The following is a 14,325-nucleotide window of genomic DNA, read 5'->3' as shown; positions in this document are numbered from 1 at the left end:
CATCACTATGTATCCGCTCCGATGTATGGTATTAGAACCATAACATCACTCCTCAATCTGTTCCTTAGGACCTTCAGAATGCCCCCTGTGTCAAGTATGGGTCCTCTGCTTTCAGTAGTACGGGCCCATACTACCTGCCACATCTACCCATACTTTCCACACGGACCATCCCAGAGTTCCTAAGTAGCTGATAAACCTGCTCTTTCACCCATCTCATCGCGCGTGCTCGCTTTCCAGCAAAGTCCTCTACTCTACCAGCGCACTCATTTGGCTAGGTTTACTCCCTAGTCCCTTCCGCTGTCCTCCCACTTCTTTGCTATCAGCTGCTGAAGAGCTCCTAATGATGCCAGCCCTCTACCTCCTGAGTATCGTCATACTCACTTAGTAGCTGACTCCCATCATCGACAACTCCACAAAGCACAAAGCAAGCAGCATTCGAGCATTGAAGCATACATAGGACTTCCCATCTGTGGTAGCTCCACCTTCTCGGCTCATCCTCGGGAGTACCTCGGTACCCCGTAGCTTTACCCCTTGTGCGTTCTAACTAGATACTCTCACTCATCACATACACACAAAAGCATAACGCACATATAACAGCAACCCTAGACTAAGGCATCACAAATCAGGCCACTCTAGTCCTAAGATGTGAAATACCTAGCCTGTCTCTAGCATGCAATAATATCTCATAAAGTGCATAATAGATATTTCATAATACAAAAGTAAGAGTATTTTGGGAAATCACCGTTTGGCTCTGGCTGATTGTACACACTGCTCTTTCTTGCTTTCTCTTTGAACTCTTATTCACTTTTAGAAAAACATTTATTTGGAAAACTTTTTCTTATTTCCTCAGTTTGAGTCCAGATTTACCCGTAGGCGCGTCCGAATCCCTCAAACCTGGCTCTGATACCAATTTGTAACACCGTAATTTCCAAAAACAAAATTTTTCATTTAAATAATCAATTTAATATTAAAACACTTCTTTAAAATATTATTCACATTCGAATTACAAAATATAGTTTCATTTTCATTTGAATAGACAACCAGGATCTTCCAAAGCACAACTCTTTCTTCGGTGTGTACAATCGAACCGTTGCCATCCCGCGTTACTGTAAGAACCTGAAACAACATAACATAAACAACGTAAGCACGAAGCTTAGTGAGTTCCCCAATATACCTTACGCACATACGCCTTCCGGCCCGGACCTTTCGGTCCACATAACATTGCCTTCCGGCCCGGATCTTTCGATCCACATAACATTGCCTTCCGGCCCGGATCTTTCGATCCACATAACATTGCCTTCCGGCCCGGATCTTTCGATCCACATAACATTGTCTTCCGGCCCGGATCTTTCGATCCACATAGCATTGCCTTCCGGCCCGGACCTTTCGGTCCACAATATATATCGCCTTCCGGCCCATAAGATAATTGCCTTCCGGCCCATACACATATATAACACATAATACAAATACTCTAACACATAAAGCACATATATCATATATCATACCTGACCTGTCTGTCACATAATACCTTGCCTTCCGGCCCATATATAAGCATGTAAATCACGCGTAGCAGCTAACTTTCCATTTATAGCATATAAACATAACACATAACATACTTGACCTTCCGGTCACACAATCAAACCCTTCCGGGTGAGGCATAGTGAGAAGACTCACCTCGCAGTCACTGGAAGATAGCAACTCCTGAAATCCCTTACACTTGATCCTCCGAGCTACAAGCTCCCTGTCACATCATATGTCTCTTATTAATACTTCTATCTTCCTCATTAGTTGACCCTAAGAAATCTCACCAGTCAACTCTGGTCAACAGTCCATTGTCAGCTCGACTGGACTCGGCGAGTTCCCTGGCGACTCGGCGAGTCTGGTCGTCCTTCAATCCTCTAAGATTCCCCTTCTACTCGTCGAGTATCCTCTTTGACTCGACGAGTCACTCCTGGAAGAATCGCGGGGCCACCCCGACTCCACTCGCCGAGTCTGAAGAACAACTCGGCGAGTCCCAGTGAATCTTCAAGCTACTCGCCGAGTCTGATCATCCGACTCGGCGAGTCCACGCCATGCAGTCGATCGAACTGCTTCCTGAGATACATATATTCCCGAAAAACACACTCATGGGACTTCTGGACCTCTAATCATCCTATTACCAGGGTATAAACTTTTGTATAACAACATAACAATCCATCTAGACTCCAAATGGGTTTCACAAACCCTAAATCCATGCACACATTCACATAACAGGAAATAATCCGAAAGATTACCTGAATCATGCACTCTCAGTGTCCCCAAGCCTCAAAACTCGATCCCTTTGATATTCCTTTGGCCAAAACTCTTCTTCTTCTTGCCTAACAAAATCTTCAAGGTTCCAAAAGCTTCCTCTCCTGCTCTAGACGTCCACAACGATTAGGGTTCTTCTCAATCGGCCAAAAGACGGACAATGACGACATAACAACCCTTATATACGACCCAATACGAGACGGCTAGGGTTTCTGCTGAACAGCGTCGACTCGCCGAGTCCATATCTGGACTCGTCGAGTCCAGTCGCGAACCCGCGACCAAATCTGCGACCCTACTCGGCGAGTCTGGATCCAACTCGCCGAGTCTCCCCTTTAAAACACCCCAAAATGCAATTTAACAATACTTGAGATTTTGGGCTGTTACACGGGGACTCATAAATAAGTACATTAAGAACGGGGCGTTACAATTCTCCCCCACTTAAATTAGGCTTCGCCCTCAAAGCCTGCGACAACTCGACACTAGAACTTCTCCCGCAATGCACCACCAGACATTCACCAGACCAGGTTCCTCAAGACACAACCATCGAAACCCAAAACCCAACTTTCCCTTTCTTGCGGTCTTCTGACCACCGCTTCAAGCCGATCACCAGCCTCATCCTCTGATAACCACACTTATCAACTGAGTACCTGTCACACCCCGAAAACCAAAGGTGGAAACATTTCCGGGGTTGACTCCATGTTGAGTATCAAATCCAATGCACATAGTAAGTAAAGTAAAACAACCATTACATTACATATAGGAAAGTTTACATTTGTTTCAAAAGTAAGTTGTACAGTTGTGATACAGAGTATATATAAACAAAACGAGACAACTCTTCTGCATATTCCGACCTGGAACAAAATGATCATCGGGTACCTGTTCTAACACTGACCTGAGAACACAAGCGGTTTGAAAATCAACATAGCGCTGGTGAGTTCATAAGCGGTTTTTGTTTTGCGGAAGTGTTCAAGTTTCCTTTCTATTTTTGAAAATGTTACATACACCAAGAAAATCCCATATTTTCTTAAAAATATTGTTTTTTGTTCTCAACATGTAAAGTATAGTTGTACACTGAAAATACGTTTACTCTTGTGAAAATGTACAGTTATGTTATCTGGGTTGTTATATTGTTCTAGTTACATACCAATGTATCCCCAGGAAAGTCCCATACTTTCCTGATTGTGTTTTTTTAACAATTGTAACAGATGTAAAGTTATCCGTTTTGTTACACTTTTCTAGTTATGTAAACGTTTCCCAGGAAATCCCCATACTTTCCTGAATGTTGGTTATTAATGGAAAAGATGTATTCTGAAACCTAGTTATCTTGTAAAATGTGTTAAGTTATTCATTATTACTATTAAGTAAATCACTAATATCCTAATTGCGAGTTCCATAACCATACGATAGACTAGATATGGCAATAAGTAGTCCACATCACCTTATGACTTTCTTCATCCTTGAACCATTTCGGTTCGGCTGTAGCTAGCATCCAGGTGTGGGGTAGTCAGCCCCGTATAGATCTATACACTCAAGTCATGCTCTCTAAACCCAAAGATTCTGGTTACGGGTGTAGACCTCCACTCGCGTATCTCTGTGGAGTGTTCACCGAGGACGTGTCTCTAATCATATAGGACTAACAAATTTACTAGTAATAATATGCTAATCCTCCACTGTCGTATCTCGGTGGAGTGTTACCGAGGACAAAACAGTGTACAAGTTCTATGTTCAAAGATTCAATGTCATGCTTTTAACTGATAAAATGTGGAAAATCATTTGTGAAATATATGTAAAACATAACAGTTTAAATTTAATTTCACAAATATATGTTTACGTGATCTGCATGTTCAAACGATTATCGGTTGTAACGATCAGTGTTAAAAGCATATAAAATGTTAAACACACACATGAAAACAAGTTTTGAGTACAAGAAACCCCTTGTACTTTGCTTGTGTTCCCCCTGAAAATAGTTAAAAACAGTGAAAAAGGGTAAGGGTATGAACTCACCGCTTAATGTAGAGATCGAGTGTCAACGGATGCCCTGAACTACTATGGCCCCTATTTTTCATGTGATGACACATAAATGAGATAGAACTAAGGTTTTCCATGACTGAACATGATGGGAAAACATCCTTAGGGCTTGGAATTACTAAGAATAAGTTTCCTATGATCCAAACTTAATGATTTATGCAAGTTTAGGGCCAAAAATGGGTATTAGAGTGGGTGTATGGTCTTGAAAATGAGTGTGCGGCTGGGGAGTGCGGCCAGGAGTGTGTGTGAGGTAGCACACAAGAGTGTGCAGTCGTACACAGGGTGTGTGCGGCTGTACAAAGGAGTGCGCGGCCGTACACTCCTCATTTGAGTCCATATGTTGATTTTTGAAGTGTATGCTCTTCATACTTGGGAGTTTTGAATGTGTGCTGCCCCCATATGAAGGTGTGCGACCGTACACCTTCATGGGATGATGAATATGATGAACATAATGAGTTTTAAGCTTGGGATTCAAGTGTTTACCAATATACTTAGCTTGAAGATGAAGTACATCACGATTATGAAGCCTTCCAAGTGTTCTTAGTTGATGATTTAGAGAGAGAAAGTAGAGAGAGGGAATAGAACATCTAAATGAATGAATGAAGAGGTATCCATCCATAAATTGAATTGGGTGTGAGGTTGAGGGTGTTTGCGGTTGGGTGTGTGGCCGTACACACAGGTGTGTGGCCGCACACACCTTATTTGGTGAGTTTTGGCCCGATTTTGTAATACTAAACACTCTCCAACCCTTCCTAAGAATCATATCTAAATTATACTAAGTCTATAGCACCCAATATGGAACCACAAGATTTAATAAAAGACAATGAACTCAAGTTTTAGTGCTGAAACACAGATCAATTACATGGGTTGGAAGTTTCGGGTTGTCACATTATCCCCCTGTTAGAGGGAATTTCGTCCCGAAATTCAAAATTAAGATACAAGTCAAGATACAAGTCATGGATTTGGAAAGAGATGCAGATACTTCTGTTTCATCGAGTCTTCACGCTCCCAAGTGAACTCCGGTCCCCGCTTGGCATTCCAGCGGACCTTCACTAACGGGATACGGTTTTGCTTTGTACGTTCGACTTCTCGATCCATGATTTCGATCGGTTCCTCCACGAAATTGAGGTTTTCATTGATCTCGATCTCGTCTAAAGGAATTACTAGGGTTTCATCGGACAGGCACTTCTTGAGATTTGAAACATGGAAGACGGGATGGATGTTACTGAGCTCATGGGGTAAACGAAGTTTATAGGCTACCGGACCGATCCTGGCGAGGATCTCAAAGGTTCCAATGTACCTAGGGTTAAGTTTCCCATGCTTTCCAAAGCGTACCGTGCCTTTCCAGGGCGAGACCTTCAACAGGACACGGTCTCCAACCTGGAATTCCAGAGGTTTCCGACGGTTATCAGTATAACTCTTTTGGCGATCTCATGAAGCTTTTAATCGTTCTCGGATTTGGATTATCTTCTCAGTGGTTTCTCGGATGATTTCAGGATGAGTGAGAGCACTGTCGAGGATTCGACTCTTGGCTAGCTGTGTGTCCCCTAACTCGGCCTAGCACAGAGGGGATCTACACTTACGACCGTATAGGGATTCAAACGGGGCAACCCTGATGCTGGTGTGGTAACTATTGTTGTACGAGAACTCGATCAAAGGTAGATGTGTGTCCCACGACTATCCAAAATCAATGACACATGCTCTAAGCATGTCCTCCAAGGTTTGGATAGTTCTCTCACTTTTTCCATCAGTATGAGGATGATACGCTGTGCTCATGTCTAATTTGGTTCCAAGAGCCTTTTGGAGTGAGTGCCAAAATCTAGAGGTAAACCTACTATCTCGATCTGAGATAATGGACGTAGGTACACCGTGCTGTCGGACTACCTCTTGGATATAAATCCTCGCGAGTCTTTCCATCTTGAATGATTCTTTGATCGGAATGAAGTGAGCGGACTTTGTTAGACGATCGAAAATTATCCAAATGGTATCGTACCCATTCGGACACTTGGGTAACTTGGTGATAAAATCCATGGTAATCATCTCCCATTTCCATTCAGGTATCTTAGGCTGCTGGAGCAGACTCGAGGGTTTCTGATATTCGACTTTCACCTTGGTGCAAGTCAAGCACTTGCCCACAAATATAGCTATCTCAGCTTTCATGTTTGGCCACCATTATTGTTTCTTGAGATCTAGGTACATCTTGTCCGAACCCGGGTGAACAGAGTATCTGGTCTTGTGTGCTTCCTCCATAACAATCTCCCTGAATCCTCCGGACTTTGGAATCCAGATCCGTTCCATGAAGCAATAGACTCCGTCACCCCTGATCTCAAGTTTCTTTTCCATTCCTCTTAAGGCTTCGATCGACACGTTCTCGGGTTTCAAGGCTTCTAACTGGGCTTCTCGGATTTGCATGGGTAAGATGAAATGGATGGTCATCGTCTAGTTCTTCACTTTGCGGACCAAACTTTCCTTTCGGCTAAGGGCATCTGCTACCACATTGGCCTTGCCGGGATGATAACAGATTTCGCACTCATAATCGCTGAGTAGTTCTACCCATTGCCGTTGCCTCATGTTTCAAGTCTTTCTGATCAAAGATGTGTTGTAGGCTCTTGTGGTCAGTGAAGATCGTGCACTTGGTTCCGTAGAGGTAATGTCTCCAAATATTCAATGCAAAGACTACGGCTCCTAATTCCAAGTCATGTGTGGTATAGTTGACCTCGTGTGCTTTCAGCTGTCTAGAGGCATAAGCAATTAGTTTTCCTCTTTGCATAAGCACACAGCCTAAGCCTTGATTGGACACATCGCAGAAGACAACGAAGTCCTCTGTCCCTTTGGGTAGGGACAGAACAGGCGCACTGCACAAGGCTTTCTTCAATGTCTGGAACGTGATTTCTTGCTTATCACTCCAACAAAAGGGTACACCTTTCTGTGTTAGATTGGTTAAGGATTTGGCAATTCTGGAAAAGTTCTGGATAAATCTCCGATAATAGCCGGCGAGACCCAAGAATTGTCGAATTTCTGTGGGTGTCTTCGGTGCCAACCAATTCTCTATCGCTTTAATCTTGGAAGGATCTACATGAATACCCTCTTCGCTTACCAGGTGACCGAGGAAAGTTACCTTCCGAATCCAGAACTCACACTTGGAAAATATCGCGTACAACTTCTCGGATCTAAGGATTTCCAACACTTTCCTCAAGTGTTGTTTGTGATCTTCTTCGCTTATGGGGTAGACAAGTATGTCGTCAATGAATACGATGAATAACTTGTCCAGATAGGGATGACACACCCGGTTCATCAGGTCCATGAACACTGCCGGTGCGTTAGTTAGACCGAAGGGCATCACTATGAACTCGTAGTGTCCATATCGAGTTCTGAAAGCTGTTTTGGACACATCACTCTCATGAACTCGTAGCTGATGGTACCCTGACCGAAGGTCTATCTTGGAGAAGTAATTGGCTCCCTGGAGTGGATCGAAGAGGTCATCTATTCGCGGAAGAGGATATTGGTTTTTGACGGTCAACTTGTTCAGCTCGCGATAATCGATACACATCCGAAAGGATCCATCTTTCTTCTTCACCAACAATACCAGAGCTCCCCAGGGTGAGGAACTCGATCTAATGAATCCTTTACTGAGCAACTCATTGAGTTGGCTGGATAACTCCTACATTTCTGCTGGAGCTAAGCGATACGGAGACTTCGCTACGGGAGTAGCTCTAGGAATTAGGTCAATACTGAACTCGACCTGACGCTCGGGAGGAATTCCTGGAAGCTCTTCGGGAAACACATCAAGAAAGTTACAGACTTCGGGGATGCTCGCGAGGTCTTTAACTTCCTGTTTCTCGTTGATTAACTGGGCCAAGAACGCTATGCACTCCTTTCGCAGGAGCTTTTGAGCATGGATACAGGAAATGATACGAAGATTGGAACTGAGCTTATTGCCATAGATTATGAGAGTTTGATCCAAAGGAAGGTTGAAAGGGATGGCTTTTTCGAAACAGAGGATATCAACATGATTGGGACTCAACCAATCCATGCCAATGATGACATCAAAGCTCTTTATGGAAACTGGCATGAGATCGATAGGAAATGAATCGTCGTTCAGGGTAAGGGTACAACCTACGAATATCTCGTTAGCGCTTTCTTTCTCACCATTAGCCATCTCGACGGTAAACGTTTCAGTTAAAGGTTGGGGATTATGTTTTAGGTTATGTTTGAACGAATGGCTAACAAAGCTTCTTTCAGCACCCGAATCGAAAAGAATACTAGCATATGAGTTGTCGAGAAGGAACGTACCCGAGACAACAGTGGGATCGGCGACCGCTTCCTCCCGTCCTATGGCTAGGATTCTCCCGGTGTTATCGGTTGTAGACTTCTTGGGGCAGTCCCTTTTAAAGTGCCCAACCTCTCCACAGTTATAGCAGGCTTGACCAACGCCTGCTCCAGATGATTGATTGGCCGATTGGGCCGGAGCTTTATAGAATCGGACCGTGTGCCCCTTCTTACCACAATTGGTACATGATAATTCTCGGCAGGGGTCGGGGTTGTGATGGTATTTGCACTTGTCACAGTGGGGAAGATTACCAGCATACTGGCTGGTAGGAGTTGGAGCTGAGGATCCCACAACAGAAACAGCAACAACGGGGGTAGTAGCAGCATGGAATGCTACTGTTTGCTGTCTTTTGGAGGACCCTTGGGAAGATTGACCCTTCTTCTTCTTCCAAAATTTTCTTTTCTCACTGGTACTCTTGGTCGGCTTAGGAATGGTAGTGGTTTCTTTGACATCATCACCGTGATCAATTAGGGTTTGGGTAAAAGTCTTCGCACTATCATAGGTATCCGGATGAGCAGCTAAGACATGACCCTTTGTTGGTTGAGTTAACCCCCAAATGAATCTCTCGATCTTTTTACTTTCAGGAGCGACTAGTCCCGGGCAGAGAAGTGCGAGATCATCGAATCGGGAAGTGTATGCAGCAATGTCAGAACCTTTCATCTTCAGGTTCCAGAGCTCGTGCTCTAGTTTCTGCATTTCATCACGGGGGCAGTATTTGGCTATCAAGAGTTCTTTCACGACTTCCCAGCCCATGGCGTTGGCTACAGGTATGGTCAGAGATTTGACTCGGCCATTCCATCAAGTCAAGGCTTTGTCGAGAAAGGTACAGGCTGCGAATTTGACCTTGTCAGATTCCGCATAGGCACAGATTTCGAAGATGGATTCAATTTTCTCGAACCATTGGGATAAGGAAATGACACCTCCAGTGCCATCGAAGGATGTTGGTTTCGCATTCATGAAATCCTTATAGGAACCCTCCTTTCGGTGTCCCTGATTGCTTTCTTGATCTTGAGTTTGAGTACCACCTCCTGAACCACCGGAACCACGCGTGTTTAATTTAGACATAGCAGCTGGCACCGCGGCGGTAACAGCTGCCTAAAATACCACGGGGTCAATTTCAGGAGGAGGTGGTGGCGGAGGCTTATTGGTCTTGGAGCTGGGTCTCTTTCTGGGAGGCATCTTGATCTAATAAGATCAAGAAAAAGAGGAAGATAAGTCATCTGAATCGAATCGAGAGATATGACAGATATATATTTCGAATAAGCGATAAAGCAGGAAAGAGTTATCAAAGCAGGTAAACTATTGCTAACGGAATGATCAAGGATCTATATGTGAATGGGGATTTCTATGAAGGATTGGCTTGAGAAATACACCTATAGTATTTCATGATTCGCTACGACACTGGCTCAATGTTTGTGGTATTAGGGTAAGTTTTAGCCATGCAGCATACCACAGTCACTCCCAAGCACATGTTGGTCGTGTCCCGAATGAATATAGTTGGCCAGACTATATTGATCATAAACACGACTACATAACTGCCCAGGTTTAACCGTGGCACACAAATCCCATTTACTTATGTTTTGTTCTACTTGTAGTTATGGATCTCGACGGTTCGGTATACTTGTATACTTTTTAAAATACTTATAGTTTGAAGATACTTTTAATTCAGAGCACTTAGGCCCTTTTAGTGTTTATAGTTTTATACCATGTAAGGTTTGGTATACTTTATTCACTATAAACAAGGGCTCTGATACCAATCTGTCACACCCCAAAAACCGAACGCGGTAACATTTCCGGGGTTGACTCCATGTTGAGTATCAAATCCAATGCACATAGTAAATAAAGTAAAACAACCATTACATTACATATAGGAAAGTTTACATTTGTTTCAAAAGTAAGTTGTATAGTTGTGATACATAGTATATATAAACAAAATGAGAGAAGTCTTCTGCATATTCCGACCTGGAACAAAATGATCTTCGGGTACCTATTCTAACGCTGACCTAAGAACACAAGTGGTTTGAAAATCAGCATAACGCTGGTGAGTTCATCAGCGGTTTTTGTTTTGTGAAAGTGTTCAAGTTTCCTTTCTATTTCTGAAAATGTTACATACACCAAGAAAATCCCATATTTTCTTATAAAGATTGGTTTTTGTTCTCAACATGTAAAGTATAGTTGTACACTGAAAAGACGTTTACTCTTATGAAAATGTACAGTTATGTTATATGGTTTGTTATACTGTTCTGGTTACGTACCAATGTATCCCCAGGAAAGTCCCATACTTTCTTGATTGTGTTGTTTTACCAATTGTAACAGATGTAAAGTTATCCGTTTTGTTACACTTTTCTAGTTATGTAAACGTTTCCTAGGAAATCCCCATACTTTCCTGAATGTTGGTTATTAATGGAAAAGATGTATTCTGAAACCTGGTTATCTTGTAAAATGTGTTAAGTTATTCATTATTTCTATTAAGTAAATCACTAATATCCTAATTGCGAATTCCATAACCATACGACAGACTAGATATGGCAATAAGTAGTCCACATCACCTTATGACTTTCGTCACCCTTGAACCATTTGGGTTCGGCTGTAGCTAGCAGCCAGGTGTGGGGTAGTCAGCCCCGTATAGATCTATACACTCAAGTCACGCTCTCTAAACCTAGAGATTCTGGTTACGGGTGTAGTCCTCCACTCTCGTATCGCTGTGGAGTGTTCACCGAGGACGTGTCTCCAATCATATAGGACTAACAAATTTACTAGTAATAATATGCTAATCCTCCACTGGCGTATCTCTGTGGAGTGTTACCGACGACAAAACAGTGTACAAGTTCTATGTTCAAAGATTCAATGTCATGCTTTTAACTGATAAAATGTGGAAAATCATTTGTGAAATATATGTAAAACATAACAGTTTAAATTTCATTTCACAAATATATGTTGACGTGATCTGCATGTACAAACGATTATCGGTTGTAACGATCAGTGATAAAAGCATATAAAATGTGAAACACACACATGAAAACAAGTTTTGAGTACAAGAAACCCCTTGTACTTTGCTTGTGTTCCCCCCTGAAAATAGTTAAAAACAGTGAAATAGGGTAAGGGTATGAACTCACTGCTTAATATAGAGATCGAGTGTGAATGGATGCCCTGAACTCCTATGGCCCCTATTTTTCATGTGATGACACATAAATGAGTTAGAACTAAGGTTTTCCATGACTAAACATGATAGGAAAACATCCTTATGGCTTGGAATTACTAAGAATAAGTGTCCTATGATCCAAACTTAATGATTTATGCAAGTTTAGGGCCAAAAATGGGTATTAGAGTGGGTGTATGGTCTTCAAAATGCGTGTGCGGCTGGGGAGTGTGGCCAGGAGTGTGTGTGAGGCAGCACACAAGAGTGTGCAGCCATACAGAGGGTGTGTACGGCCGTACACAGGGGTGTGCAGCCGTACACTCCTCATTTGAGTCCATATGTTGATTTTTGAAGTGTACGCTCTTCATACTTGGGAGTTTTGAATGTGTGCTGCCCCCATATGAAGGTGTGCGGCCGTACACCTTCATGGGATGATGAATATGATGAACATAATGAGTTTTAAGCTTGGGATTCAAGTGTTTACCAATATACTTAGCTTGAAGATGAAGTAGATCACGATTATGAAGCCTTCCAAGTGTTCTTAGTTGATGATTTAGAGAGAGAAACTAGAGAGAGGGAATAGAACATCTAAATGAATGAATGAAGAGGTATCCATCCATAAATTGAATTGGGTGTGAGGTTGAGGGTGTTTTCGGTTGGGTGTCTGGCCGTACACACAGGTGTGTGGCCGCACACACAAGTGTGTGGCCGCACACACCTTATTTGATGAGTTTTGGCCCGATTTTATGATACTAAACACTCTCCAACTCTTCCTAAGACTCATATCTAAATTATACTGAGTCTAAAGCACCCAATATGGAATCACAAGATTTAATAAAAGACAATTAACTCAAGTTTTTAGTGCTGAAACACAGATCAATTACATGGGTTAGAAGTTTCAGGTTGTCACAGTACCACTACATGATACATCACTCGCTCCTAACACAACAATAGCTCAACACATACGAGCTAGAAAAATCCATAAACCACCGGAATTCCCGGTCTGAGCCCAACTTTATCCACTCCATGATTACAGGATGACACATCCTTCAGCCTTAGAGCAACTCCCAAGAGTTCTCCGCTGCAATTTCATACCCATGCTGAACCGACTCTAGCATCTTTGGGTTGGCAAAACCCGATACACTGACAACCTCCAAACATCCCCCTGGATGAATTTCCACCACATAAATCAAAATCAAACTGGAAAACCAAGATTCCATCCCTGCATTCCTTCTGAGCCTCAACAAACATCCAACCCGGATGTGATTCCATACCACAGCCGCCGACACACTGCTCATCAACCATGATTGGAACACCCCAATCATAACTCTGCACTACTGCTTTCACTTCCGTGAACTTACACTCCCTCTCAGAGCTACATTCCTTTCCTTTCCCTTACCAAGGAAATCCACTTGGCCACCTTGACACTACCACAAGTGCCACGACGCTCACAAAATACTACACCATTCTCTTATAGCATAACCGCTATCCTATGCACCACACATGCTCTGGATCCGCCCGCAAGGACTCTCAAGTCCATGCTCGACCTTCCACCCACCATGATCAATACCCGGGGCCAAACCTTCTAATGCTAATACATCGCGACATACTGAATCCATTTGCTCGTACCGATCTATCAACACATGCAGAGTCTTCAGCATGATTGGACTGCCTTACCAGGACTTCAGCCAATCTGGACCACTCTCAAAACCTTCAGCAGATCTCGACCGCCCTCCAAGGCCTTCAGCCTGGCTGGACCGTTCTCCGAGCCTTCAGCCTGACTCGAACGCCTACCGACCTCCAGTCTATCTGGACCGCTCAACTAGCATTCATCATTCCGATTTATCCCTCCGGGAAACTCTCCCATTCATAGTGTTCTAGCCCTCTAGGGGTTCCGAACTCTATCTCCATCCAACATACTCAATCCCGACCCGATTCCAGGCCTTCCACAATCAATCACCCTAGGTCTTTATGTTGGGTTTTGAGCATTCTAACACTCCTAAGTGTACATGCAACCCTAAATACCTTGGATCTATGTTTTCTCTATTATACATGCAAATAAGAACTTCCAAGGTATTATCCTAATCTAGCATACAAAACAATAACTATAGCAAGATATAATACATACCTCTTTGGTGTAGAAAGTCTTCATGAAGCTTGAGTGCCTAGTGCCCCAAGTGTGACACCTCAAATGGTTCACACAACACCAAATACACATGGAATGACTTGAGAGAAAACTACACTTCATGAAAATCGGCTAGCCCTTTCTCACTCTCTCTAGTGGCCGATTTTTCCCAAGAATGTGATCTTTATATAGTGTTACAATTAGGGTAAACTCTTAATTGTCATGGCTTTCCATTTCCTTGGATCCATGGGTTCAAATACACCATGGAGCATCCATGAACCATCTTATGGGTTTTAGCCCAACTTGATTATCCATGGAGCATTAGCCCACTATACAAGTATGGATGATTTACACAATCAAACCATATATTTAATTAGTCTTCTTTTGATCACTTAATTAATCCTAGATTAATTC

This window comes from Lactuca serriola, chromosome 3 (assembly GCF_051521515.1).
Source record: "Lactuca serriola cultivar US96UC23 chromosome 3, Lser_US96UC23_V15, whole genome shotgun sequence".
Taxonomy (NCBI): Eukaryota; Viridiplantae; Streptophyta; class Magnoliopsida; order Asterales; family Asteraceae; genus Lactuca; species Lactuca serriola.
This window is presented reverse-complemented; position numbering follows the sequence as displayed.